Source organism: Eptatretus burgeri, chromosome 4 (assembly GCF_056783735.1).
Source record: "Eptatretus burgeri isolate ZD-2024b chromosome 4, Ebu_testis_v1, whole genome shotgun sequence".
Classification (NCBI taxonomy): domain Eukaryota; kingdom Metazoa; phylum Chordata; class Myxini; order Myxiniformes; family Myxinidae; genus Eptatretus; species Eptatretus burgeri.
The window spans coordinates 51530468-51554670 of NC_140964.1; the positions used below are offsets into that span (position 1 = coordinate 51530468).

Below are 24203 nucleotides of genomic sequence, written 5' to 3' on the forward strand. Positions count from 1 at the left end.
AGAGCGCGCGTCGAACAGCGTGTACAAAATCACGGATTTTGTGCTTCAAAAACGGATCAAAAACGACACACGCCCACTTTTTGCCGTCCAATCGGTGAGCGAGGGGCGATTTGGCCCCGCCTCCAGAACGATCGATATATGCAAATTTGTGGATCAAAAAGCCTTCACGCCCACTTTTTCTCGGGCCAATGGGGAGCGAGGTGAAAGGTCAAAGGGAGGGGGTCAAAGGCGAAGCTACGGGGGGGGGGATAAAAGGACAGTGTTCGTCAGTCAGCAGAGTCAGCAGAGTCAGCAGAGTCAGCAGAGTCAGCAGAGTCAGCAGAGTCAGCAGGGTCAGCAGGGTCAGCAGAGTCAGCAGGGTCAGCAGGGTCAGCAGGGTGAGAAGGGTGAGAAGGGTGTGGAAGTGTGGAGCCCGAAGCCTGCAGTAGCTGGAGAAGCTGAAGAGAGTCGAACGAGGAGAGCCCAAAGAAGAGTCCAGGGTGGAGAGTCCAGAGGCGGAGAGGCGGCAGCGGCGAAGGCAGACGAGGGGGTGCTCGCGTCGGTGCCAGGAGCTGCACGCCCGAGGGAGGCCGGCAGCGCGACCTGGCCGAGGTGGAGACGCACACCAGGGATAATAAAGTTCCTCTATACCCCGAGCATCAGCAACCCCCTCCTGTTTCCCCCCGCGCTGAGATAGTGCGACCAAGGGGGCCCCGTTCCCACCCCCAACCAGACACCGTCCACGAGGCCCGCGGGTTGCGGCGCCATCGCCGCTCCGCGTCTCATCACCAGACGGGTAGGCGCGACCCGGTCTCGGCCTCAGGCCCGCCTCATCCTTGAGGGTGTTTCTTTTCCTTGGTTTTGGGTATGTGTTGTCGGCGCCGTCTGTGAAGTAGAATTGTATAAGTGTTGCCGTGTGCTCGGTAGTCGGTATTAGCTCTGCATTGTTTTCGCTTTTACATTTGCTTTTTGTGTAAATGGAATTGTGTTTTCTTTTTTTTGTGTGCTTTTGGTGGAATTGTATTTGTGTGCTTCCCGTGTGCCGCGAATAAATGTGCTTTATTGTTGAACTGTTCTCCCGCTTCGCTTCGTCTTTTCCCCCATTGAACCCTCATCTTGCTTCACGTAAAGGGTTGGTAGTGGGCTGAGTACGCCCGATAATTAATCGAACCGTCGAGGTCGACGATAACACCGCTCGGTTATTCTGATAGTACGGAACGGGTCGCTTAAGTGGCCCGTGTCCGAAGTCGACCTGCGGCGAGGTGCGATCGCCCGGTCTACCCTCCGCGTGGGTACTTTGGTAGGTCGAATTTGGCGAGCAACCCTATCCCACGCGGGGGCTGATTGGCTCGATCGCGGTGAGACCAAAAGGTCCACCCGTGACTGGTTCCTGGCGTTAGTCCGAGAGGGTCACGACTGGATTGTCCGTCCGGTGGGCGACGTGCCGCGATTCGAGTTACGTGGCCGTTCGCACGCCGGCGGGCGCGGAATCCGCAACACTGGTGTCAGGTCGTGCGATACAAATTCATCGCCCTCCTCGCGGCACTGGTATTGGAGAGCGGGACAACAGGCTCTCCTGTCTCCGGCTAAATTCACGGGAATCGGTCCAGGGGTGAGAGAAGCGACCCCCGATTCCCTCCAAATTACGAGCGAGCAAATTAACCCTTCACGAGAAGCAAGATGGCGTCTCAAGGCGAGCGGGAGCCGGGGGTATTAGAAATGGATGTAGAATGTGTAGGATCCATGGTCCAGGATGGAATCCCCGAGCAGGAAATGTTGATTGCGCAGGAACACGGACTCGCCAAACTGAACCCAGGGCCCGAGGTGGGTGCGGCAGCGGCCGCGGTGTATGACACCTCCCCCCGCCCCTCTCCACCAAAACCCTTCCCCAACCCTTGCCGAAACGGCTCAGCTGAGTGCATCCAACATGGCCCAGCTATGCGCCATGCTGGCGGCAATGAACGAAAAGATGAATGCGAAAATGATCGAAAAGATGGATGCGAATACACAACAAATGAACAAAAAGATGGATACAAATACAAATGAATTGAAAAACGAAATGAACAAGCAAATGAATGAAGTGAAAACGACGATGGATGCGAATACACAGCAAATAAACGGAATGGAAGCAAACATGAAGGAAGAAATGAAAGAGCTACGGGGTGAGACGCAGAACATGGGCCGATGCCTGCAGGCGGGCATGAAGGCCGTGACAAAGGAAATAAGAGTTGAGACAAGGGAGGTAAAGGGTGAAGAGTTGGCAGAGACACGGGAGATAGAAAAAATAGAGGAAAGACTACACGAGGAAGACGGGGTAAGTGACGCACACACACACACACACAGAGGTAGTGGAGGATAATGGGGGTGAGCTGGCGGACTGGGTAGAGACCCAGTGCGAGCACCTGGATGGCCTCCTCCAGGAACGAGGGGAGGGAGTATGCCCCCTTGAGGCGAGTCACGACCAGGTGAGTTCGGTCGTGCTTTGCGAGGTTGAGGAGGCGAGTGCTGTGAACGGGTGCTCGGAGAGCTTGGGGGGTATAGAGGCCCCGGAGACCCTTGTGGGGACACGAATCCCCAGTGTGGTTGTCCCTGTGTGTGTGGTGCAAGGTGTGAGTGCGGCACCGTGTGTGGAAGCGACCCCGTGTGTGAGTGGTGTGGTGGCGATGGTGCCAGAGTGCGTGCTTCCCAGCACGCCGTGTGTGGAAGAGGCACCGTGTGTGAGTGTCGCCGTGTGTGTGAATGAGGCACCGCGGTTGAGTGCCCCCGCGTGTGTGGATGAGGCACGGAGTGCGAGTGAGGCACCGCGGGTTAGTGCCCCCGCGTGTGTGGGTGAGGCACCGTGTATGGAAGAGACCGCGTGTGTGAGTGTCGCCGTGTGTATGAGTGAGGTACCGCGGGTGAGTGCCCCCGCGTGTGTGGATGAGGCACGGAGTGCGGGTGAGGCACCGTGCGTGAGTGAACGGCCGTGTGCAAGGTCGCTGTGTGCCAGGGAGACCGTGTGTGTGAGAGAGCGGTATGAGAGGGAGATGTCGGTTGGCATGCGGGAGCACGCAGCCGCGTCTCCCCGTGTGAATGTGATGGAGTGGACTGTGTGCGTCGTAACACGCAGGTGTGCGTGGGTTGAATGGCGACGACGACGGCGACAGAGGAGAGAAAGCCGAGTAGCGGCTGTAGTTGTTTCGGGGACCGTGCCGGGTTCACCCAGCAGTGAGCACGCGGTTCGTGCTGTGCAACGCACGAGACCGCCACGTGCTCGCTTGCGAGAGTGAAGTCCCGGTCCGTAAACGCACGCGGTGGATTTGCCGATCCCGCGGACGGACAAAGTTTAGGCAGGTAAATGGATTTGGACCGGACGGGTTCTCCACGCGATCGTGTGTGTTAAGCTCCAACGGGCAAAGCACATGTGTTCGCGTGGGAAACCCCTCGAGACGTGGGGCTTGTGTTTTTTTTTTATGCGCACGGTGACGCCATGGCTGCACGTGGGGTTGGAATTCGGCAGGAGGGGTATCTCTGCCGGATGGTCCCGTCCAAGGAGGGACGAGGAACACGTGCAGCTGCATGACGTCACGGCCAGGTGCAAAGTGCGCGAGCTCTGAGTTGCCGCGCAGGTGCTGCGCATGGGAAAAAAAAAAAAGGAGCAAGCCTCACTTTCGGGTGTACAGGATTCCTGGGCAAGGGGTGAAAGACCCCCTTACCTGGGCACAGGATGGAAACTAGTTAGGGGGAAGGGTTAGCTTAGCTAGACCGACTTCATGGGGCAGGGGTAAGTCCTCATGGAGTCCGTGGAATGGATTAGTTAGAGGGATTGTAGCCAGATTTAGGTTGGGAAATAAAATGGAATTATTTGAGGACATGGACAGACTTGTGGATGTGTAGAGGGGACGTAGCTTAGCTACGTAGTGTTAAAAGGAACGTGCTGTAGTTTAAGGGACGACGTGGGAGCACGAGTTAGTTAGGGGGTGCAGTTAAAAGGATGGCAGAGTTCAGTGGTGTGTGTGTTGAAGAGTAGTTGGTGAGTGAAGTGGAAGCATGTGCTTGGTGAGTGAGTGAGGCCAGCGGGTCTGTGTGTATGGAGTGAATGGGGAATGCATGGTGCGATGAGTGATTGGGGGGAGGAGTGACTCCCGCCCAAGGGACCCCGGGGTCAGTATAAAGTGAGTTAGGGGGTTAGTCAAATTGAAAAATGGAGGTCGTTTTGTTGTTGGTGGGAAAGTAGGCTCGAGACCCATTTGGAGGGGTGCAGGAGCCCTGTTGACGGGCTTGGGAGCGTGGCTGCCAAAGGTGAGTATCGCTGAGTGGGTACCCCGGGCACCAGGCTAGTCGGCCGCGGTAGGCCAAGGGCCCATGGGGGGCCGGGATAGAGTAGTGGGCACGGGTGCGCCTGCTTGGTGCGGGGGCCCGGGGCGCCATTAGCTGCGTGGGCAGTGTTGTGGGCACGGGTGACCCTCGGAAAGGGGCCCGGGAGGCCGGCCTGCCACGTGTGCGTTTCAGGGGAGGTGCCATGGGGGGCACTCCCCGGTGTTAGGGAGCTGGTAGGCTCGGAGGCAGTGTAGTGCCCGGGGGTGCCATAGCGGGAGATTCGGCAGAGGGTCGTGCCTGCCAAAGGGAGCCACGTGTCCCAGCCAGGAGACCGTGTGAGGGCACGGAGAGAAAATTGGGGGGCGAGGCCCGAAATTGTAAGGACACCAACACAGGCGACGGGAATCTGGGTTGTTAGAACCAATAGTTTAAGCGAGAGGCGCTTGTTGAAAGCCCCGGGGTAGTTTAACAGTTAAATGGTTAGGGTAGATTAGGAGATGTACCCCTCCGCACCATCCATCCCCTCGCTGTCGTTGTGGGCCGCTGGACCCACTTGGTGTTAAGATCGCCGAACTCTGGGGAGGCCATTCTGAGGCTTCGTTGGGCCTCGACACAGGACGTTAGCTCTCCCTTATTCCCCTCCGGGAAGGGAACGTAGGGGTTGGGAGTAGGCTAGGTGACAGGATAGGTTAGCCGAACAAGGACGATAAAGGGGGTTAGGGGACGATTCATAGTGGGGAAGTAAAAGAAAAAAAAATAATAATAAAAAAATAAGTTGGGGCTAAATTGGGGTTTGACAAATTAAGGGAGTGGGTATGTACAGTGACAGGCAAAGGCGATAGGTTGGGAGGGAGACGGGTAGGTAGGTCCGAGCCCGCCTTCCAAGTGGCCAGCACCACCGCACTCCCTCCACCAACTTCCACTGACGGCAAAAGCTGGCCAGCTTCATCTGCTGGCTGTGTTACTGCAAGGCCTGTGCCGGCCGGTTCATCTGCTGGCTGTTTTTCTTCGAGGCCTGTGCCGGCCTGGTTCTGCGGGCTGAGTTTGCCTGCAGCGGCCTTCTTCTGCGGGCTGTGTTTGCCTGCTGCCTTTGCCATGCCATGCCCACTGCCCCTGTTCACCAGCCCCCGTTCAATTTTTGCTTTGCCCCCCCTGTTCATTTCCATGTGCGCCAGGATCAAGGCAACAGTTTGCAAGCTGCAAGAACTGCCCTGTTGGCAGCTACAACACGGGCCTGCAGTGGCGGCCCGTGCACCGTGTTTGTGTCCATGCATCCATTCGTTGTGCTCATTGCGTGTGCCACTTGAGCTGGCACGGAGACTGCGTTTGTGCAGCCCAAGCACCGTTGTGGTTCACTGAGTTCAGTTCAAAAGGGAAGGCCTTGGACTGCGTGTGAGCAGCCAGCCACGTTCCCTGTCACCTGCATTGTTTGAGTCAGAGACTGCATGTGGGCAGCCTGGCTCCCTGCTAACTGCTTTTCTTTTGCAGAGTTCAATGATCCTGGGCCATGGTTTAGTGTAAAATTTGTAAGTTAAGGTTAAGATGTACTGTACATATGAGTGCGCCCCCGGCATGTTTGTCTTAGCGCCGGCAATTTTATTTAAGTCGTCCGTGTGAGTGAGTTTGTTTAGATAGTTACGCAGCCCTCAGGTTATTTATTTTGGGGACACGAATACCATGAATGTCGCACTCAAGGATCCGTAGGTAAAATGTACTAGGGGAAAACTACACATGATGGCACACGAAAATTTGACGACTCGGGACGAGTCTGTAAAAAGGGGAGGGGGTAGTGTTGTGGTTACCAGATTCGCAAACCACCATTCAGGTCCCTTAGGTGAGGTATCTCGGTAAGTGCATGTGTAGTTAGGCCCAAACCCGTTGTCTAGTGGGAATAAATGTTATTCATGCGTGCTGCGACTCTTCAGGATAGTCGTTTTTCTTTTACTATCTTTATTTTGGACCAACCGCCATGATTACGATCACAACCACAACATCAACCACCGACCACAACCACCGCTTCACCACAACCGCCACGACCTTCACATCACACCTCGCAACCGTAGCATCGCCACCGTTCTTGCCCCGCTGTGGGTACCGGTGTTGGATTCGTGCAGAGCACGCGTCGAACAGCGTGTACAAAATCACGGATTTTGTGCTTCAAAAACGGATCAAAAACGACACACGCCCACTTTTTGCCGTCCAATCGGTGAGCGAGGGGCGATTTGGCCCCGCCTCCAGAACGATCGATATATGCAAATTTGTGGATCAAAAAGCCTTCACGCCCACTTTTTCTCGGGCCAATGGGGAGCGAGGTGAAAGGTCAAAGGGAGGGGGTCAAAGGCGAAGCTACGGGGGGATAAAAGGACGGTGTTCGTCAGTCAGCAGAGTGAGAAGGGTGTGGAAGTGTGGAAGTGTGGAAGTGTGGAAGTGTGGAAGTCTGGAGCCCGAAGCCTGCAGTAGCTGGAGAAGCTGAAGAGAGTCGAACGAGGGGAGCCCAAAGAAGAGTCCAGGGTGGAGAGTCCAGAGGCGGAGAGGCGGCAGCGGCGAAGGCAGACGAGGGGGTGCTCGCGTCGGTGCCAGGAGCTGCACGCCCGAGGGAGGCCGGCAGCGCGACCTGGCCGAGGTGGAGACGCACACCAGGGATAATAAAGTTCCTCTATACCCCGAGCATCAGCAACCCCCTCCTGTTTCCCCCCGCGCTGAGATAGTGCGACCAAGGGGGCCCCGTTCCCACCCCCTACCAGACACCGTCCACGAGGCCCGCGGGTTGCGGCGCCATCGCCGCTCCGCGTCTCATCACCAGACGGGTAGGCGCGACCCGGTCTCGGCCTCAGGCCCGCCTCATCCTTGAGGGTGTTTCTTTTCCTTGGTTTTGGGTATGTGTTGTCGGCGCCGTCTGTGAAGTAGAATTGTATAAGTGTTGCCGTGTGCTCGGTAGTCGGTATTAGCTCTGCATTGTTTTCGCTTTTACATTTGCTTTTTGTGTAAATGGAATTGTGTTTTCTTTTTTTTGTGTGCTTTTGGTGGAATTGTATTTGTGTGCTTCCCGTGTGCCGCGAATAAATGTGCTTTATTGTTGAACTGTTCTCCCGCTTCGCTTCGTCTTTTCCCCCATTGAACCCTCATCTTGCTTCACGTAAAGGGTTGGTAGTGGGCTGAGTACGCCCGATAATTAATCGAACCGTCGAGGTCGACGATAACACCGCTCGGTTATTCTGATAGTACGGAACGGGTCGCTTAAGTGGCCCGTGTCCGAAGTCGACCTGCGGCGAGGTGCGATCGCCCGGTCTACCCTCCGCGTGGGTACTTAGGTAGGTCGAATTTGGCGAGCAACCCTATCCCACGCGGGGGCTGATTGGCTCGATCGCGGTGAGACCAAAAGGTCCACCCGTGACTGGTTCCCGGCGTTAGTCCGAGAGGGTCACGACTGGATTGTCCGTCCGGTGGGCGACGTGCCGCGATTCGAGTTACGTGGCCGTTCGCACGCCGGCGGGCGCGGAATCCGCAACAATATATATATATATATATATATATATATATATATTCACACAACAAGCCAATATCCCCATGCCCCTCTATCTCCAAAGTATATATCCACACTGGAAGCGAATATTCCCATGCCCCTCCATTTCCAATGTATATATCTACACAACAAGCCAATATCCCCATGCCCCTCTATCTCCAATGTACATATCCAAACGAAAAGCTAATATTCCCATACCCCTCTATTTCCAATGTATATATTCACACAACAAGCCAATATCCCCATACCCCTCTATCTCCAATGTGCGTATCCTCACGAGAACCCAGTATCCCCACAACCCTCTATCTCCAATATATATACCCACACGAGAAGCCAATATCCCCATGCCCCTCTATCACCAATGCATATATCCACACTACAAGCCAATATCCCCATACCCCTCTAGCTCCAATGTTTATATCCACACGAAAACCAATATCCCCATGCCCCTCTATTTCCAATGTATATATCCACACAACAAGCGAAGATCCCCCAACCCCTCGGCTACCAATGTACTGTATATATCCACACAAGAAGCCAATATCACCATACCCCTCTACCACCAATGTATGTATCCACACGAGAAGCCAATATCGCCAGACCCCTCTCCCACCAATGTATATATCCACACAACAAACCAATATCCCTATACCCCTCTATCTCCAATGTATATATCCACACGAGAAGCCAATATCCTCATACCCCTCTATCTCCAATGTATATATCCACACGAGAAGCCAATACCCCCCCCAACCCCTCTATCTCCAATGTATATATCCATACAACAAGCCAATATTCCTATATCCTCTATCTCCAATTAAATGTATAGATCCACACGAGAAGCCAATATCCTCATACCCCTCAACCTCCAATGTTTCTATCCACACAACAAGCCAATATCCCCCAACCCCTCTACCTCCAATGTATATCTCCACAGGAGAAGCCAATATCCTCATACCCCTCTATCTCCAATGTATATATCCACACTCGAAGCCAATAACCCCATACCTCTCCATCTCCAATGTGTATATCCACACGACAAGCCAATATCCCCATACCCCTCTATTTTCAATGTATATATCCACACAACAAGCAAATATCCCCCAACCCCTCTATCTCCAATGCATATATATCCACACATTAAGCCAATATCCCCCAACCCCTCCATCTCCAATGTATATATATCCACACTAGAAGCCAATATCCCCATACCCCTCTATCTCCAATGTCTAAATCCACACAACAAGCCAATATCCCCCAACCCCTCTATCTCCAATGTCTAAATCCACACAACAAGCCAATATTCCCCAACCCCTCTATCTCCAATGTATATATCCACACAAGAAGCCAACATCCCCCAACCCCTCTCTCTCCAATGTCTAAATCCACACAAGCCAATAACCCCATAACCCTCTATCTCCAATGTATATATCCACACAACAAGCCAATATCCCCATACCCCTCTATCTCCAATGTATATATCCACACTAGAAGCCAATATCACCATACCCCTCTACCACCAATGTATTTCAACTATATATCCACACGAGAAGCCAATATCACCATACCCCTCTACCACCAATGTATATATCCACACTAGAAGCAAATGTCCCCATAAACCCTCCATCTCCAATGCATCTATCCACACTATAAGCCAATATCTCCATTCCCCTCTCTCACCATGCTGCATCAATCTACACTAATAAATATCAGAGTGTGTCAGTGTGTCGGTGTGTCAGTCAGTCAGTTGTGTGTTCATGTAAAGTTAGTGTGTGTGTGTGTGTCTAACAGCTCCAAGGTTTGTGCATGATTGAAAATTGGGTGTTTGAATTAATTAAAACACCTCTTTCAAAGATAATTAACGGCCTTATTTAATTATATCCTTTATCAGGCACCATCCTGAGAAACTTCACCCTCCCTCGATGGGGTCATAATTCGCCAATTTTTGAGCCTGTTCAACAATGCCTCGACTTGGAAGAGGCCACAACGATTTCTTCATGATAAAGTTGTTTTTTTCACTTTCCTTACTCATAATACCGAATGCCTGATCATCATCTATCTATAATTCCAGCAATCTCTGTGTGTGTGTCTGTGACCGCTGTTTCTCGACAACCGCTGGTCTGATCTAATTGAAACTTGCCAGATATATTGCTGGGGACCTGTGGATGTGCCTTTTCAAGGTTTGATATTAATCGGACAAGTGCTTCCCAAGTTATGGCTATTTATTTACCAACCAATGACAGGAACCGTTGCTGCGGCATTTTTATATCAACCAATGACAGGAAGCGTTGCTGCGTAGCGTGGTCGATGGTGAAGAGAAACTCAGCCGCGTTCGCCATTACGGGTTTTTTCTCTTCTCTCCTCTCCTCTCCTCTCCTCTCCCTTCCTCTCCTCTCCTCTCCCTGTTTTTCCTTGCGAAAAGGCAAAATATGTTGGCGCTAATTGAATAATTGGCCATTAAAACTAAATTGCGAATAATCATAACTGCGATATGCGAACTTCCGGATAGTGACGAGTACTGTATTCTTTCTCGATTTATCGACTTACTGTATTCTTTCTTGATTTCTGTATTTTCTCGATTTTCTTAAACACAATGCCCCAATCCAGTCGTCGTTTACGACAGCGAAGGAATGGCCTGTCTGGTTGTTTGAAATTTTTTTTGCACATATGGCCACGCACGTACGGGCACGCGAGAGCGAAGGAATGGCCTGTCTGGTTGTTTGAAAGATTTTTTTTGCACGTACGGGCACGCGAGAGCGAAGGAATGGCCTGTGTGTTTGTTGTTTCTGGCACGCGGCTTGAAAGTTTTTTTTTGTTTTGTTTGCACGTACGGCCACGCATGTACGGGCACGCACCTACGGGCATGCACTAGTAGCTACAAATCACTGGATACATTGCAATACTTATAAATGCCTGGAGATGCCAGCATTCGTGGCTTTTTTCATTTCCACCAATGTCATCACCGACAATCTCTTACACTGAACCATATTACAAAATTTAAGCTCCAGAATTGAACTTAGTAGCAGTTCCAACTGCTACACAAAGGGTCATTTGTCCAATTCGGACTTTGACATTTCAGGCGTCTCCGGGAGGTGTTTAATATGACAGAACGCTAATCGCTTGCCAAGCCAGCAGTTCCTCATTAACCGTTTTGTTGGAGTGCTTCCTTGAGTGCATAAGCCACTCGGTAAGCGCTCTACAAGATTCACACTGTCATTGAATACTGTATATCGATCGACTTGAACAAAGGTCAGGGCCACTTGCCTGCGTTGGCCTTGTGTCAGTCGGTAGCTGGCTCACTGAAAATGTGCAATTATATTTTACAACACATTTCACCTTTTTGGTCTGCCCACGGCTCGGTAAATGCAAACCCGTATAAAGCGACCCGTGAGCTCTTAGCACATTTTTGTCAAAAGGAGGAGGAGAGGAGATTGGGACCATACTCTCTGCAGAGCGTTGGTGCTGCTTAAGCAGTCTCCTTGGCTATTGGGGACAATCCTGGACGGGTCGCCACTCCGACACAGTATACCAGCATGCTGGCACTCATTTTGCCGACCTCAGAAGATTGACAGGCAGAGTCAACCCCACCTGGTATTAATTCAACAGCTGAGCAGGTCGAAAGGGTAGTGGCTGATTTTAAGCAGCACCGCACTCTGTCACTCTATAAGGCGATACTAAGCCTGGTGTTGGCTTAGTGGTTAGGGTGGCTGGCTTGGAATCTTAGGGTGCTAAGTTCAAGCCCCGTTGGCTGTTGAGTTAACACCATGTGGGGTTGACTCAGCCTGTCATCCTTCCGAGGTCAGCAAAATCAGTACTAGTGTACTCGTATTGGAGCACAGCATCAGCGGCATAGTCATGCCCCAACAAAATTATAGCTGTCCAGCAGCCAAACTGCCATATGCAAGAAGAAGTGGAAGAAGTAGAAGAAGTAGAAGAAGATATTAATGCAATATTTTCATTTAAATTACATGATCAAGGTACTAAGTGGCTGCAGAAAAGATAAAAGTCAAAATGACTGAAATCTTAATGCCTGAGTTCAGTTCCAGGAGATGAGTACGTGAGGCTGTTGAGTCCATAATTAACAGCGTCGGCACGCACACCCACAGTGGGAAATTTAAAGTGGTGATATTTCCACAAAGTGAGGCTTTCTTCTGGAACACGCCGTATTCTGTACACCAGAAATAAATTGGGATAAACTGGAACCATATTTTGTCTTGCTGGATGTAAAATCTTGCTGGAAGTTTTTGTGATGTAAAATGCCAAGTGATCAATTTTGTTTTCCATATCTTATATATAAGGCTCATAGTCCATGGGCCAGAGCAGATATCGGTACAACTGAGGTGGCAAAACATTCTGGGTGTGAATTTGTTTATCAGGTCCAGAGGAGTACATTAAAGCAAGGATAACCTTTCCCACTGAGCAGCTTAACCAATTCCCATGATACCTCGTATTTTTGGCACTTACACGATATGTTGATTTTCGACTCTGATGGCAGAGTCTCAGGTATTCACTTGTTACTGTTTGAAAATGGCCACAGAAGTGACCCTAATGGGTATTACATATGAATGTTTTATTTTAACTTGGTGCTATGAGCTGATGAAGCATTCACGAGGCTGGCATGGAAGGGCTTCCTTCCATGGCTAGAAACCAATCAAAGGGAAGACCTCGTTCACCTGGAAGAAACCCTGGAGGTCATCGGCAACCTCTGTGATGACGTTTGTCTGCCATCGAGCATGTTTCGTACAGTATGTGCGGATCCGCCACGGCCCACGTTGTCAGCGCTCGCGTTCGCCCGATTCTGCTATCGTGTGCATGGAGCCAACCCCGATCTGTGTCAGGAATTGAGGGAAACGATCCGATATAATAATTAGATGGAGGTTTGGAATGAAAAAGAATATAGATATAAGTATCAGATGGAGAAATGGAGGGAAAAGAGGATGCCGATATAATTAAATCCAGAAGTGGGAAAAGAACGTGCCGTCCGTATCTTGCACACTTGTGTCCTGTACAATGTGGTGTGGTTGTTGTTTTTCTATTATCGGCCTCTGATGATGTACTTATTGGCACCAAGCTGCCAGCCCGCTCTCGCCGATATTGGGTCATTTGCTTCTGTGTTGTGAAAAACAACATCCGTGCAGCCTCTTTAAGGGATATTTGTTCGTATGCCTTTTCAATGCAACCGGCAATCTCATCCCAGATCATTGGAAACGTCAGACGATCATCTCAAGCTTGCGGCAGAGGTTCTTTCGAGGGTATCGCTGTATCCGCGCAGCTACGCTGTCGATGCTCGTGTGGTGTTGTCACAGTTTCCCTATTCCCCTCCCCTGGCCTGGCCGCGCATGTGCAACACGTGTTGGCCTCCGCGAGGACCCAAATTTGGATTTATCTCAGGAATAAACAGAAAAGAAGAGTAGAAATGAAGTTAGAGTGATGCAAACAGACCGAGGTATGAGATACATACAACGCACTGTCCTGTTGTCCCGCGAGACAAAAGGGAAGGGAGTATCTGAATGTATATTAATGGAATAACTGTCTCTGGACCACCTTATGATGGTTGCTTTGCTTTGAAGGAATGTGGTTCCAATAACGGCAACAGTATTATGCACCTATGTATGAAGTACAGTTCGTTATTACTACAATATTTATACATGTGTATATATATATATATATATATATATATATATATATATATATATATATATATATATATATATATATATATATATATATGTGTGATTTTATTGAAATAGTGAGTATTTTCGCGTCAAATTCGCAAAAATGCTCAAATTAGCCTAAAACAGCTTTTTAAACCAAACAAAAGCATTGTGTGACTCAACCTTTTGTTCTGCATCACTATTCTGAAGCGAAAACGTGTGATTTCATTGAAATAGTGAGTATTTTAGCTGCAAATTCGCAAAAATGCTCAAATTACGCTAAAACAAGCTTTTTAAACCAAACAAAAGCATTGCCTGACAACTTTTTGTTCTGCATCACTATTCTGAAGCAAAAACGTGTGATTTCATTGAAATAGTGAGTATTTTAGCTGCAAATTCGCAAAAATGCTCAAATTACCCGAAAACAAGCTTTTTAAACCAAACAAAAGCATTGTCTGACTCAACTTTTTGTTCTGCATCACTATTCTGAAGCGAAAACGTGTGATTTCATTGAAATAGTGAGTGTTTAACTTCAAATTCGCAAAAATGCTCAAATTAGCCGAAAACAAGCTTTTGATAGTCTGCCAAAACCAACCAAAGCAAATATTGTCACTTCCATGACAAGTGCGCATGTGACAACAACACATACATATATATGTATATATATATATATATATATATATATATATATATATATATATATATATATATATATATATATATATATATATGAACCAAGCTGTCAGGGTGTGAAGAAGGGTCTCACATCCGGAGAGAAGTGGAAAGTTTGGGACACTGAATTAATATTTATATATATATAATTATGACGAATGACGTCATGACGTCATCACTTGATTTCGTAACGTTAATTTTTCAAGTTCAGCCAATTGACATGGGGCCAACGCCATATACAATATATCTGACATATGATTTTAAGTTTTTGTTTGTCTGTTTGTTTGTTTGTCTGCACGTGCGAATCTCCTGAAAGGTGAAAGACAGGAGCTAACCACTGAAACAAAAAATGTCGAGATGGGCCCCGGGAAGGTTATAGGCTATGTGGCAAGGCCCCTCGGCCGTGGGGGGGGGGGAGGGGGTGTGTTTCCTCCTCACCAACCCCCTTAGCCTATGACTGCCATGGCCCAAGAGGGAACTGATACTGTGCTCGCGTCAGACATATGTATAGAAGATTAAATTCATTCAAAAAGAATCCGGGCAGCGCCGGGTGCATTCACCGAGTGTATATATGTATATATATATATATATATATATATATATATATATATATATATATATATATATATATATATATATATATATATATATATATATATATATATATATATATATATATATATATATATATACAAAAAAAACCAAGTCGAAAACACCAGGGGGTTGACTCAGCCTGCCATCCTTCCGAGGTCGGCGAAATGAGTACCAGTTGTACTGGGCCCGGTGTATGCCCCGGTTAGAATAGGTGTACCATATCCCTGTGTGTCGTATTAGGCGACCAGGGTTGCGTCAGGAAGGGAATCCGGCGTAAAAACCTATGCCAAATCATTATGCGGACAACAAAACGAATTTCCATCCCGGATCGGTCGAGGCCCGGGTTACCAACGACCGCCACTGGTACCGGTGGTCAGCAGGGTACCAGTGGAAATTGTGCTACTGCTGGGCGAAGGAGGAGAAGGAGACGGGGAAGGCGAGTCCAGAGGCAGTGGGAGAGGGGGAAGGGTAGAAGTGTGGAGGTGAGAGTTGGAACGCTGAATGTTGGGATGATGACTGTCATAGGGCGAGAGTTGGCTGATATGATGGTGAGGAGAAAGGTGGACATACTGTGTGTACAAGAGACCAAGTGGATGGGGAGTAAGGCTCGGAGCATTGGAGGTGGTTTCAAACTGTTCTACCATGGTGTGGATGGGAGGAGAAATGGTGTCGGGGTAATCCTGAAGGAAGATTATGTCAAGAGTGTATTGGAGGTAAGGAGAGTGTCTGACAGAGTGATGAGTGTGAAGTTGGAAATTGAAGGGGTGATGATGAATGTCATCAGTGCATATGCCCCACATATGGGGTGTGAGATGGAGTATTAAGAAGATTTCTGGAGTGAGTTAGATGAAGTGGTGGAGAGTGTATCCAAGGATGAAAGAGTGGTGATTGGAGCAGATTTCAATGGGCATGTTGGGGAATGGAATAAAGAGGATGAGGAGGTGATGGCAAGGTACTGTCTCAACAGGAGAAATGTGGAAGGGCAAATAGTGGTAGAGTTTGCAAAAAGAATGGAAATGACAGTGGTAAATACGTATTTCAAGAAGAAGGAAGAACACAGGGTGACATACAAGAGTGGAGGAAAGTGCACACAGGTGGATTACATCTTAAGCAGGAGATGCAACCTGAAAGAGATTAGTGACTGTAAGGTGGTGGCAGGGGAGAGTGGAGCTCGACAGCATCGATTGGTGGTCTGTAGGATGACTTTAGAGGTGAGGTTGAGGAAGAGAGTGAGGGCTGAACCAAGGACCAGATGGTGGAAGCTGAAGGAGGAAGACTGTTGCGTGAAATTTAGTGAGGAGGTGGGACAGGCGTTGGATGGTGGTAAAGATGGGTGGGATGATTGGGTAACTACAGCAGAAGTGGTGAGGGAGATAGCAATGAAGGTACTTGGTGTGACATCTGGACAGAGGAAGGAAGATAAGGAGACTTGGTGGTGGAACGAGGAAGTACAGGAAAGTATAAGGAAGAAGGGGTTGGCGAAAACGAAGTGGGATAGCCAGAGAGATGAAGAAAGTCGGCAGGAGTACAAGGAGTGGCGGCGAAAGGCAAACAGAGAGGTGGCAAAGGCCAAGCAAAAGGCATATGATGAGCTGTACGAGAAGTTGGAGACAAAAGAAGGGGAAAATGATTTGTACCGATTGGCAAGACAGAGGGACCGAGCTGGGAAGGATGCGCTGCAGGTTCGGGTGATAAAGGACGCAAATGGGAATGTGCTGACGAGCGAGGAGAGTGTATTGAGAAGGTGGATGGAGTACTTTGAGGAGCTGATGAATGAAGAAAATGAGAGAGAGAGAAGGTTGGAAAAGGTGGAGATAGTTAATCAGGAAGTGGGGTGGATCAGTAAGGATGAAGTGAGGACTGCTATGAAGAGGATGAAGAGTGGAAAGGCGGTTGGCCCAGATGATATACCAGTGGAGGCATGGAAGTTCTTAGGAGAGATGGCAGTGGGGTTGTTAACCAGATTGTTTAATAAAGTCTTGGAAAGTGAGAGGATGCCGGAGGAGTGGAGAGTAAGTGTACTGGTTCCGATTTTCAAGAATAAGGGTGATGTGCAGAGCTGTGGAAATTACAGAGGGATAAAGTTGTTAAGCCACACCATGAAGTTGTGGGAAAGAGTAGTGGAAGCTCAGTGGAGAGGAGAGGTGACGATCTGTGAGCAGCAATATGGGTTTATGCCAGGAAAGAGCACCACTGATGCGATGTTTGCTTTGAGAATGTTGATGGAGAATTATAGGGAAGGTCAGAAGGAGTTACATTGTGTGTTTGTGGATTTAGAGAAAGCTTATGATAGGGTGCCAAGAGAGGAGTTGTGCCATTGTATGAGGAAGTCGGGAGTGGTGGAGAAGTATGTGAGGATGGTGCAGGATATGTATGAAAACAGTGTGACAGCGGTGCGGTGTGCGGTATGAATGACGGACCGGTTTAAGGTAAAAGTGGGATTGCACCAAGGATCGACTCTGAGCCCTTTCCTGTTTGCAATGGTGATGGACAGGTTGATGGACGAGATCAGACTGGAGTCTCTATGGACTATGATGTTTGCGGATGACATCATGATCTGTAGGCAGAGTAGGGAGCAGGCTGAGGCGAGCCTCGATAGGTGGAGGTACGCACTGGAGAGAAGGGGAATGATAGTCAGTCGGAGTAAGACGGAGTACATGTGCGTCCATGAGAGGGAGGGTGGTGGTATGGTGCGGTTGCAAGGAGTTGAGGTGGGGAAGGTGGATGGGTTTAAATACTTGGGATCAACTGTCCAAAGTAACGGAGAGTGTGGGAAAGAAGTGAAAAAGAGAGTGCAGGCAGGATGGAGTGGTTGGAGAAGAGTTGCAGGAGTGATTTGTGACAGAAGGGTAGCTGCAAGAGTGAAGGGGAAAGTTTATAAGACGGTAGTGAGACCAGCTATGTTGTATGGTTTGGAGGCGGTGGCACTAACAAAAAGACAGGAAGCGGAGCTGGAGGTGACAGAGTTAAAGATGCTGCGATTCTCGTTGGGAGTGACGAGGATGGACAGGATAAGGAATGAGTACATTAGAGGGACAGCGCAGGTAGGACGGTTTGGAGACAAAGTGAAAGAGGCGAGATTGAGATGGTTTGGACATGTGCACAGGAGGGAAGCGGAGTATATCGGGAGAAGGATGATGAAGATGGAGCCGCCAGGCAGGAGGAGAAGAGGAAGGCCAAAGAAGAGGTTCATGGATGCGGTAAGAGCGGACATGCGGGTGGTTGGAGTGTCAATGGAAGATGTGGAGGATAGCGCGAAATGGAGACGGTTGATCCGCTGTGGCGACCCCTAACGGAAGCTCGCCGAAAGAAGAAGAAGATCACATCTGAAATCAGATGGCCATGCATCTAAATATCAAAAACAGTGTCTATCTCTGTTGCATTTTCATTTTCCTGTTGTACGACATTACTGTGATTTTTACAGTCAGTGCAGCTGCATATGTCAATGCACTCTTGTCCTGCAAGGACATAAGGGCACATCTTCCCGTTTTCGCAGTTTTTGTCAGTGCAGTGGAGGTGTGTTAAGTCTCGAACCTCAGCTGGAGCGGAATCTTGAGTATACATAGTCTGGGTAATTCCTCCACCTTCACAAGAGGACCAGCCATGACCAACTGGTGATATCAACGGTTGGTTTGCAACATGGCTGTCGCACCAAATGTTGGTTTGATACTTGGCCCATAGGATGTGCTGCCTGAATGCATCCTCGGTTGGGGGAAGCATAGATGCTGGCTTGTCTGTGGTCGTGGTCAAATGGAAATGTAGATCATTCAATGAATCCAAGTCTTTGCCTTTTTTGCCATACATCAGAAGCACAAATTTCCATGACAATGAAACACAAGTGTCTATATCAGCCTCATGAAGTCTGTGGGGGAAAAAATTATATTAATGTATTTTAAATTGTAACAAATGGAGTTTCATAAATGTAACTTTTATGCTGCAAATTGAATTGGCTGTCATTTCTGGCCAAAAGACTTTTGCCCTAAATGATAAGAAATGTGTTGTTCTGGAGTAGAGTGACCGAGCTGATAAATGAACCTTTGCTTAGAAAATGTACGAAGTGGCTTTTTGTCTAAAAGACACTTCTACAGTCTGGGTGAATATCCCCCAACCTCTCTCTCATGGTAGTATAAAATATTTTGAAAGGCACATTGTTCTCAGTACAAGCACGTGAGGAAGTATAGTTTCTCAGTGGCTTGTACTCCTTGGAACTGACCAAGTACCAAGTTAGAATAAAACTCTCTGATGTAATGTAGAAGTGAATTGAATCGGGTTGGTCTAACTGTTAACTAAAGTAAGAATAAATGAAATAGAACCAAATAATATTGCAATCAATGGGGATTCTTAAGTTCATTGTACAAGGGTGAGAAGTGTATGGTGTATAATTAGGAAATAAATTGTTTCACAAGGAAGGACTTGTGTGGACATCAGTTTTATCAGTGTCGATAGGGTTTTTGTAGGATTTTATAATCAAATCGGACAAACGTTAAACTCTGTCTGAAGTCAAATAGGATTCCACAATCGGCCAGTTAGAATCCTTCAGGAGGACAACGATCACAACAAGGTGGGTTTAAAAAATCCACATCAAGTCCTTTCATATTTTACAATGCTTGTGTATTCTTGATCAGTGTAGAATAAGCTGTTTGCTTCCCAATTCTGTTGAAAGAACATGTGGTGGTGTCACACCCAGTGATGGCAGGGAGACACTCACAAACAGTCGGTCCTAACTGAGTAACTATCTCATGGACTGGAATGTATCTCTCCTTTCCAGAATGCCCAGCGTACATGTATAACTTGTCAGTCAGCTGTTTTCTACGAGAATAGTAGATCAAGAGTACCAGGACATCCATGTCATCACAGCGAACAATGACCCTTGAATGATCACGTGAGAGACTGACTGCATGGAGGATTAATTATCCAAGTATCTGCTTCCTCCTGTGTACTCTGAAGAGAGTCAATGGATGACACTCTGAGTTGTTGTACTTCTTTCACCAGCTTGCCATCACCGAAACCACTGGCCAGAATAATTGATTTCTCGTTTGATAATTGTTCGTAATTGTCCAATATATGTTGAGAGATGAAGTTTGCTAGGCTGGACTTGTTGCCTCCACTTTTCAGAAACTGGCAGTAGTTTGGAACCTGTCTGCCTCCTTGAATCTGGTATGTTAGTACCACGTTGTTGGCACCCTCCGCTGCCTTTCGGATGATTTGATTGATGTCTCGACATCATAGCGATCAAAGATTACTGTAATGCTACTGATATCCAATGAAGGATTCCTGAAAAGTCGTAATAGTCGTTTCTGAACTCTTGCAGTTAAATCTTTGAATGTTGTGAAGTGATTTTCATCCAAACTCTGAATCATAGCCATCCCATAAATTATGTATGCGGATGATGTGGGTTCAGGTATTGCCGAGATTTGTGGCAGCTCTGCTAGAATGTCCGCACAATTTGCCTCAAGATTTTTGGTAAGGTCAGCTTTTGCAGTTTTCCTCATCGACCCATCTTCATGGAAGAGTGCTGGTGGCATGGCGGCCAGTTCGTAACAAAGTGCCATCCTCAAATCGACATTACGACTCTGTGAGACAGCCAATAGCCGCCTGAACAACACCTCAGTATCAATGATCAGCTTCCGGTCCTTGTCATTGATGAGTGCCTTCTTCATATCTGAAAATGTCAACACAGTTTCTTTCTTCAAGGGGTCCTAGAAACTCTTGGAATGTTCGATCCCAATTCTTTCTTTGACGAAGTCCTCATAGGCTGCTTTTCCTTTTTCTGCAATACACTTCAGAGAATTCTCAACTTCTTGAGATACCATTTGACCGGTGGTGATGTTTAGAAGTGATTCTGGTACCTCATCTCGATTAAACGGATTTTTACACTGGCGGACTATGTATTCTTTCATGTTCTTCAGATCGTTTTTGTCCTTGTTCATGCGTGCATTTCCAAGCTCCTCATGAAGGTTTGCTTTTGAACCAGATTAGCAAAGGTCTTTGAAAGACTCCGAGTATTCCCTAGTGACATGTCGTGTCATCAGCCAGCGCAGAAGTGCCCCTTTACGAAGGGTGAAGCCGAAAGCCGATAGCCGATGATGCCTCCTCGACTCTTCGCTTCTTGATTTATAGTTTGTTCCAGGGCTAGGCCTATGAATAAGGGTCAGTATACCGGGTGTGGAGCCTAATCTGTACTCAATTAAAGATGCCCGCTATCCTCACACAACATACACTTACTGAAGGGAGCCAACACTAACTATTTATAGCCACTGAGCATGCAGAGCACTTTCACTTTTCATATATGTGGCATTGCATGGCCATGCTAATACCATGTACAACACATTGTTTACACATACACATAGGGCCTACACCATCACATACAGCACATCATTTCATTAATCCTCTGATCTTGTACTATGAGAACATCTTTGGTTTTCTTTTTAATATCCTACCTGTTCAATAGGCCTAATTTGACCAATACAATGAGTGATGATCCTCTTCTTGAGGTCAGTGTCTTGAAGTTGATAAGAAGATATGACATGCTTGAGCCATGCATGACAGATGCACAGGTGTCATGATGCCAAAAACAAAAGAGCAGCAGCAGCAAGGCCACCTATGGTGTCTTGATTTAACTAATAATATCATCATGGGAGAAAATTCCAACTGTCATTATCATTACTAGTGCGGGCCCGTAGGTGCGGGCCCGTAGGTGCGTAAACGACGACTGGATTGGGGCATTTTTTCACCCCCCCCGCCCTCTCTCGCCCCCTCCTCTCTCGTCCAAGTACCCTCTCTCGTGGGTGAGGCGTGCCAGTATGCGCAGCTTCTTTCCTTCGCTCTCGTAAACGAAGACTGGATTGGGGCATTTTTTCAATTAGATCGGACCAACCGTATCATAAATGGCCATAACTTGGGAATCATACTCAGGTCCCCAGCGTCAATTGTGACGTCATATCAAATGAAGAATAATTGTGACGCCTCCTCTCTCTCGCCCCCCCTCGCTCCCCCGAGTCTCGCCCCTCCTCTCTCACCCGCCCCCTCTCTCACCCCCTCCTTTCTCAGCTTCTCTTGAATTGTGACGCCCCTCTCTCTTGCCCCCTCTCTCCCCTCTCTTGAATTGTAACGCCCCTCTCTCGCCCCCTCTTTCCCCCTCCTCTCTCACCCCTCTCTCTGTAAATGTATTCACAAATGTATTCACAAAAAAACAAAAAATAAATAAATAAATATTAATTGTGACGTCAAATAAACTCCCCCTAGTCTCGCCCCTCTTCTCTCTCCTCCCTCCTCTCTCGCTCCTACTCTCACCCCCCCTCTCCCGTTCCCCTCTCTCGCTCCCTCCTCTCTAAAATTGTGATGCCCCTCTCTCTCGTCCCTTCTCTCTCGCCCCCCCAACAAACCTTCGGATTAATTAATAATTTGAACAATTAATTCAAACCTTGGAAAAAAACAGCTTTCAAACCCTGGGAAACAGCTTAAATGGATGAAGAACGATATCAAACCTTGAAAAGGCACATTTTTCCCAGGGTCAATTGTCCCCAGCATCAATTGTGGTCATATCAAATGAAGAAGTAGAATTGTGACGTCAATCGTGCAAAAAAAAAAAAAAAAATTAACATTCATTGTGACGTCATTCGTGACGTTATAGCACCGTGTCTTGTCATTGGTTGACAGATAAATGGCCGTAACTTGGGAACTGCTTGTCCGATTAATATCAAACCTTGAAAAGGCACATACTCAGGTCTCCGGCGTCGATTGTGACGTCATACCAAACGAAGAAGAAGAAGAATTGTGACGTCAATCATGCAAAAAAATTAATAAATAAACATTAATTGTGACGTCATTCGTGACGTCATCGCACCGTGTCTTGTCATTGGTCGGCAGATAAATGGCCGTAACTTGGGAACCGCTCGTCCGATTGATATCAAACCTCAAAAGGGCACATCCGCGGGTCCCGGCAATATTCCTGGCAAGTTTCAATTTGATAGGACCGGCGGTAGTCGAGAAACGGCGGTCGCTGAGAAACGGCGGTAGCATACAGAGAGACACACACACACACACACACACACACACACACACACACACACACACACACACACACACACACACACACACACACACACACACACACACACATTGCTGGAATTATAGATAGATTAATTGTATTTATTTACAGTACACATGATACATGTGGGGTATTTTGGGTTCCTTTTAATCCCCTGCTCATGACAAACTGCACAGAATATCTCAAAACATATGAAAGTATCGAAAATTACAATGTAATGAGTTTGGCCCGAAATCGTTAAAAAATGCCAAATTAGTGGTATTCCGGAGGATCTTTTACCCCTTGGCAGCATAAAAGTCCATGAAATACCTTGCATAATATCAATTTCTAATAGTAACCCTGATATTTTCCAGTTTTCCATGATAACAGTTCATTTTTGCATAAAAGATGCCGATTTTAGAAAAATGTGAATTTTCACTCGAACTGCGCACATGTCACAGAAAGGGTTAATTTACCTGGTTGTGAACATTCTATCAGAGTTTAACTGACATATTCTTTAAGGAAACACCCTGCCTGATGAAAATAATCAAATTTGGCACTTTTAAAACATATATTGGGCATTTAATAAAAGAAAACGTACAAGTTTTTGCTAAAATTGCACAAAAACTGCCAATATTGGGGGTATTTTGTGGGTCCTTAACCACGTTATGAACATAAAACCCCCTGAAATATCTTAAAACTTGTCCAATACATAGAAATAATCAACCATTCTACATGTATTTTATGCTTATTGAAGTAAATAATGAATTATTGAAAATGGCCATTTTTTTTGTTCCTGCACTCAAGGGGTTAATTCACCATGTTGTGCTGAATTTCAACAACTACAACCTCAGTTTTCGAAAACTAGGCATCAATACGGTTCAAATGAGACCGGCTTCAGCTTGTTATACCACCGGTAGGGGTCGACTCATTTTTCTCGGTCTCGGCCACTACACTATAATGGAGCACAGAGCATGAACCACTCCCTCAGGGTGGCGGAGCACGAACCACTCGCTCAACTGGCTTCGTTATTAAATCATTCCATCTGCCTCCCAAACCGTAACAATATTCTAGTTTTGCATTTTCAATTAATTTTCTGAAATTTTTTGAATTTGTTTTTCACTGAACTTTGTTCAAGTTGATCTATCTATGCAGTATTCAGTGACTGCGAATATTGTAGAGTGCTGGCTTATGCACTCCACCGAAACGGTTGATAAGAAACGGCTCCCTTGGCACGCGATTGGCAATCACCGGCCGTATTATTAAACATACACCTCCCGGAGATGCCCAAAATGTCAAATATGTCCGCATTGGACAAATGAACACTTTTATAGGAATCGGAACTGCTTGTAAGTTCGATTCTAGAGCTTACATTTTGTAATTCTCCTTAATTAAAGAGATACTCGTGGTGATCATATGTGCAGAAATGAACTAAAGCAACGAATGCTGATGT

The 24203-nt window shown here is 47.5% G+C and overlaps 1 protein-coding gene across 1 annotated transcript in view; it reads left to right on the top strand.

The window, feature by feature from the left end:
* Window positions 1-24203, top strand: part of LOC147028049 (uncharacterized) — a 250584-nt gene that overhangs the window by 26060 nt on the left and 200321 nt on the right. The window lies entirely within an intron of this gene.